Here is a 6000-nt window from a genome sequence, read left to right as displayed (position 1 = left end):
GCTATTCCTCATTCTGAGCCGTGGTGTCTTTTTCGGTGGAGGGTGTATGCACCTCCTCTCTGGTCGCCTTTTTGACTCCGCTGCTGATGATTTCAGCGTATGTCGCCCCGCGTTTCGGGCAGGCCCTGTAAAGATGGCCGGCCTCCCCACACAGGTTGCAGCACTTGTCTTCCTTGCAGTCCTTAGTCATGTGTCCCTCCTGCCTGCAGTTCTTGCAGAAGGTCACACTGCAGTTTGCGGCAACATGCCCCGTTTTGCCACAGGCGTGGCATACTCGTGGCTGTCCCACGTAGTAGAGGTAGCCACGATTTACTCCAATAGCGAAATTGGAGGGGGGATGCAGGATGACTCCGTTGCTGTCCGTTCTTAGGGTCACCTTGACCTGGTGCTCACTTGTCCAGATGCCGAAGGTGTCTTTCACTTGCACGCTGTCACTTTTCAGCTGAGCGTACCTGGCGAGGAACGTGAGCACATCAGACACAGGGACGTGGGGGTTGTACGTGTGCAGTGTAACAACCCGATTTCGCTGTGCCGGTAGCGTAAACAGAGGCTCCGCAGTCAGGATCGTCAGGGGACTCTGGTTACCTTTTTCCTTGAAGACGTTCAAGAATTTGATGCACGCTGCGACGCTCTTGAAGGTGACATCAAAGAAACCATTCTTGGGGAAGTTTTGCAAGCAGAAGATCTCTGTTGCTTTAAACCCACAACACTCGAGCAGCACCCTCTTCACGAAGTGTTTCCGGTCCAAAGGTGACTCTCACTCCGTTTTCTTTACTGTGACTCGGACAGTGTTTCGCACTCCCCAGCCTGGTGGTCGGGATGCAGCTGCATCCATAGCTCGTACGTTGGGTGTGAAACTGTATCGGCATTAGACCTAAACCCGAGGTTTATGCCAGCATGTAGATCCACCAATAGCATCCAAGCTCCAAACGTTTCTTCTTTGCCGACTTCAATCCCTCCGAGTTGTCCAATCCACGATCTACATGGAAATCCTCAGCTTCTCTCGATCAAATGAGACTACACTTGATCTTAGCCAAAAGTCCGAGAAGCGATCACCCATATTTTCCGGCAATGGCTCTTGTCCTCCTCGTCCACCGACATTCAGGTGCACCTTGCTGCGCTCGACTGTGCTTTGGAACTTTTAGTCTACGCTCACTGTCGGTCAAGAGACATCCAGCTTGGCCGAGCACGGTGGAGTCTGAGCATGCAGAACCAGTAAAACACAACAGGAAGACATCGTCTGGCAAGCCGTCACCTGTCGTCACCAGATGAAATGGAGACGCTGTGAAGGCCAGTGACACCCAACGGAGGGAGTCGAAGAAATCTCCACCTTTGCCGAACAAAGGACAATCCGTGCAAGCAGCAAGTACTGGCGGTATCCAACAGGGGGCAATGTCTAGTCTCCCTGAGCTCCACCCTAGCGTGTTGGTCGTGGAGTCAGGAGAACGAAAAGAGACGCCGTGAAGGTATACCTACATCCAAAGAGAATGCCGTTCAGTCTGTCGCCACACTTCCCCGTTGTGCAGGATGAAGGGATGTGGTAACTGAAGTGAGGAGAAGGCAAGTCGGCATCCGAGTGTGAAGGTGAGTGGCCTGTAAAAAGCAGCAGGAAATCTGTGTGGCATATCAGCTGAAAACGGAGCCTGGCTGCCGCAAGTCCGCGAGTCCATCGGCTCGCAACATTCGTGCACGAAGCTCCCGCCAGCAGAAAAACTAGCAATGCTTTGGAGCCTGAAAGGCCTTAAATTGGTCAGGATGAGACAACTGGACAAGAGAGAAAAGGGGAAGCCAGGTTTTGCGGCATTTTCTGCTTTTATACATTTTGCGCCCCAAAGCGGGGAGAGGGCACCATTCCCGGAAGCAGTGCAAGACCAGATTGATGCGTGGAGCGGAAGGAGCAAGCCCCTGAACCATCTCCGAGTCCTAAAAATCAATTTAATATTCGGTCCCCAGATTGAGGACATATCAGATATTAAACTGATAAGAACAGATTTTTTTTTTTTTTTTTTCAAAAAAATATACTTTATTCATAAAAATTTTTCATGAGCATTTCAGAAACATTTCAAATTGTCTTGACTGTACATTTTCGGCAGGGTTACATGTTGCCTTGACTTTCTTTCATTCAATTTTGATATTGTCGTACACATATCACTCTTTACATTACAATTCCTTCTTAAATATTTACAGTGGCATGTTTCTTTTATACATTGGAGTGTTGATTGCCCAGACCGAGGGGCTTTACACTGTTACGCGCCCCTCGGTGTACATTTGCTGGAAAGACTTTACACTGTGGTCTTTCCCCATTGCGCCTTGGCGGCAGCTGCCCCAAGCTTGAGTGCGTCCCTCAGCACGTAGTCCTGGACCTTGGAATGTGCCAGTCTGCAACACTCGGTCGAGGACAATTCTTTGCACTGGAAGATCAGCAAGTTTCGGGCAGACCAAAGAGCGTCTTTTACCGAGTTGATGACCTTCCAGCAGCAGTTGATATTTGTCTCGGTGTGTGTCCCTGGAAACAGTCCGTAGAGCACAGAGTCCTGTGTCACAGATCTGTTTGGGATAAACCTTGACAAATACCACTGCATCTCTCTCCAGACCTTCTTTGCAAAGGCACATTCCACAAGGAGGTGTGTGACCGTCTCATTTCCCCCACAGCCACTCCGAGGGCAGCGTGCATTGGTGCAGAGCCTTCGGGTGTGCATGAAGAATCTGACAGGGAGGGCCCTTCTCACCACCAGCCAAGCTAGGTCTTGGTGCTTGTTTGAAAGTTCTGGTGATGAGGCGTTCTGCCAGATGACTCTGGCAGTCTGCTCAGGGAACCATCCAACGTCCTCCACGGTCTCCTTTTCCCTGAGGGCCTCGAGGACATTACGTGCTGACCACTGCTTCATTGCCTTGTGGTCAAAGGTGTTTTCCTTCAAAAACTTTTCCACAAAGGACAGGTGGTACGGTACGGTCCAACTACTTGGAGCGTTCCGCGGCAATGAGGCCAGGCCCATCCTTCGCAACACCGGGGACAGGTAGAACCTCAGTATGTAGTGACACTTGGTGTTTGCATACTGGGGGTCCACGCACAGCTTGATGCAGCTGGACACAAAGGTGGCCAACAGGATGAGGGAGGCGTTGGGTACGTTCCGCCCTCCCTTCTCCAGAGGTTTGTACATGGTGTCCCTTCGGACACGGTCCATCTTGGATCGCCAGATAAATTTGAAGATGGCCCGGGTGACTGCTGTGGCGTAGGGTCGGGTTATGGGCCAGACCTGCGCCACGTACAGTAGCACCGAGAGTACCTCACACCTGATGACCAGGGTTTTGCCCGCAATGGAGAGGGAGCGTTGCTCCCACCAGCCCAGTTTCTGTCTTACCTTTCCTAGGCGCTCCTCCCAGTTTTTGGTGCACGCCCCAGCAGCTCCGAACCATATCCCCAGCACCTTCAGGTAATCTGACCTGACAGTGAAGGGGACAAAGGACCGGTCGTCCCAGTTCCCAAAGAACATGGCCTCGCTCTTGCCCCGGTTTACCTTGGCTCCCGAGGCCAGTTCAAACTGGTCGCAGTTGGTCAAGAGCCTGCGCACAGACGCAGGATCCGAGCAGAAGACGGCAACGTCGTCCATGTACAGGGAGGCCTTGACTTGCATGCCTCCACTGCCTGGAATCGTCACTCCTCTTATGCCCGGATCCCTCCTGATGGACTCGGCAAAAGGTTCTATGCAGCACACAAAAAGGGCAGAGGAGAGAGGGCAGCCCTGCCTGACTCCAGATTTGATCTGGAACTTTTCTGATTCCCAGCCATTGATTGAGACTGCGCTATAGATGTTTGTGTAGAGCAGTTTGATCCAATTGCGAATTCCCTCCCCAAACCCCATTTTGGAGAGCACCTCCATCATGTAGGTGTGTGATATTCTGTCAAAAGCCTTCTCCTGGTCAAGGCTGATGAGGCAAGTGTCCACCCCCCTGTCCTGCAGGTAGGCGATCGTATCCCTGAGTAGCGCGAGGCTATCAGAGATCTTTCTGCCGGGTACAGCACAGGTCTGGTCAGGGTGGATCACCGACTCCAGAGCAGACCTGATCCGATTGGCGATGACCTTGGCTAGAATTTTGTAGTCCACATTCAACAGTAAAATGGGTCGCCAATTTCGAATTTCTTCCCTTTCCCCCTTCTGCTTGTAGATGAGGGTGATGATGCCTTTCCTCATGGACTCTGACATGCTGCCTTCCAGAAGCATACTCTCGTACACTTCCAGCAGGTCTGGGCCCATCCAGTCCCACAGAGCCGAATACAACTCAACCGGTAAGCCGTCGCTTCCGGGAGTTTTACTCATCTCGAAGGACTTGGCGGCCTTTGTCAGCTCGTCCAGAGTTAGTGGTTTGTCCAGGTTTTCCAGCTCGCTGTCGCCTATGACCTCCGTGATAGTCGACAGGAAGGTCTGGGAAACAGTGCTATCTGTTGGCTTCAGGTCATACAGTCCGGCATAAAAGGATTGGCTGATCCTCAGGATGTCAGACTGCGATGACTTTTCAGAGCCATCTTCTTCCTTCAGGCTGCTGATCACAGAGGTCTCTCTGTGCACCTTTTGGAAGAAGAAGCGTGAGCACTTTTCGTCCTGCTCCACGGAGCGGACTCTGGAACGGAAGATAACCTTGGAGGCCTCCGAGGCTTGCTGGCTCTTCACCTCTTGGAGATCCTCCATGACATCCACCCCCATCGACTGCAGCTGGAGCAAATTTTGCATACTTTTCTGGATCCTGGACATGACCCCTCGTCTCTCTCTCACCTTTTGAACGCCCTTGAGGATGAAAAACCTCTTGATATTCCCCTTGATTGCTTCCCACCAGAGATGTGGGGCCTCAAAGAGGGGTTTCACGGTTCTCCAACCTTTGTAATCCCTCCTGAGTTCCTCGATGTTCTCAGGGGTCAGCAGTTTTACATTTAGCTTCCATGTCCCCCTGCCTACCCCCTGGTCTTCCTGCAGGTGGCAGTCGGCCAGTAGGAGGCAGTGGTCAGAGAAGACCACCGGCGTTACGTCGGTGGACCTGACCGTGAAAGCTCGGGACACAAAAAAGAAGTCTATCCTGGAGCGGACGGACCCGTCTGGCCGTGACCATGTGTATCTACGCGGTGCGCCGTCTGCAGGGTTGCTGCAGACGTCGAGCAGCTTGGCGTCTTTTACCGTTTCCATCAGGAGTCTGGACGTAGCGTCTAGTTTGCTGTCGGCTTTGCTGGATCGTCCAGCCGCATCGATGATGCAGTTGAAGTCACCACCCACGATGACCGGCTTGGAGGTGGCCAACAGCAGTGGGAGTTGCTGAAGGACTGCCAGCCGCTCACTTTTTACGGCCGGGGCGTACACATTAATAAGTCTGAGAGGGGTGTTTTTGTATTTCACGTCTGCTACGAGGAGGCGCCCGCCCACCACCTCCTTAACGTCAGAGATGGTGAAGTTGCCTCCCCGCAGCAGAATACCCTGGCCGGAGGAGCGGCAGTCGTTTCCTCCTGACCAGATGGATGGTCCGTGGGACCACCAGCTCGACCAGCGCCTGTAGTTGCTGAGGTGCGGAATTCCGCACTCCTGCAGGAACAGTAGGTCAGCTTTTGCATTTGCCAAATAGTTGAGTGTGGCTACAGACCGCGAAGTATCTTTGATGCTTCGCACATTTATGGATGCAATTTTTAAACCCATTATAAAAAGGTAGATTTACCAGTCTCAAGAGTCCAGAGTCTATACAGTTGGCTGTTCCAGCTGTTGAATGTTCCCCAGCATGCCGGTAGTGCTCGCAAACTTTAGCACAGGTGCAGGGCTGAGGAAGCTGTTCTGGTCCATACTGGCCCCGTGGTTTTGATGCAGATGCATTGGGGGGGGGGGCTGTATTCCTGGGGTTCGTCGTGGCAGTCAGTAGGTGTTGGGGTTGCAGGCCGGTCTTCACCTGGGTTGTTGCTGCTCGTTACTATCGGGGTTTGGTCTGTGACCTTGTTTTCTTCCCGGTCGGTGGTCTGGAGGGTCT

General features: G+C 52.6%; 1 non-coding gene across 1 annotated transcript; it reads right to left on the bottom strand.

Moving 5' to 3' along the window:
* Positions 1–1838: 1838 nt before the first annotated feature.
* Positions 1839–2020, bottom strand: LOC140397191 (U2 spliceosomal RNA). The gene has a single exon (XR_011936753.1). It is a non-coding gene; the product is annotated as a U2 spliceosomal RNA (small nuclear RNA).
* Positions 2021–6000: the final 3980 nt, after the last annotated feature.

This window comes from Scyliorhinus torazame, chromosome 20, assembly GCF_047496885.1.
Source record: "Scyliorhinus torazame isolate Kashiwa2021f chromosome 20, sScyTor2.1, whole genome shotgun sequence".
Taxonomy (NCBI): domain Eukaryota; kingdom Metazoa; phylum Chordata; class Chondrichthyes; order Carcharhiniformes; family Scyliorhinidae; genus Scyliorhinus; species Scyliorhinus torazame.
This window is presented reverse-complemented; position numbering and strand designations above follow the sequence as displayed.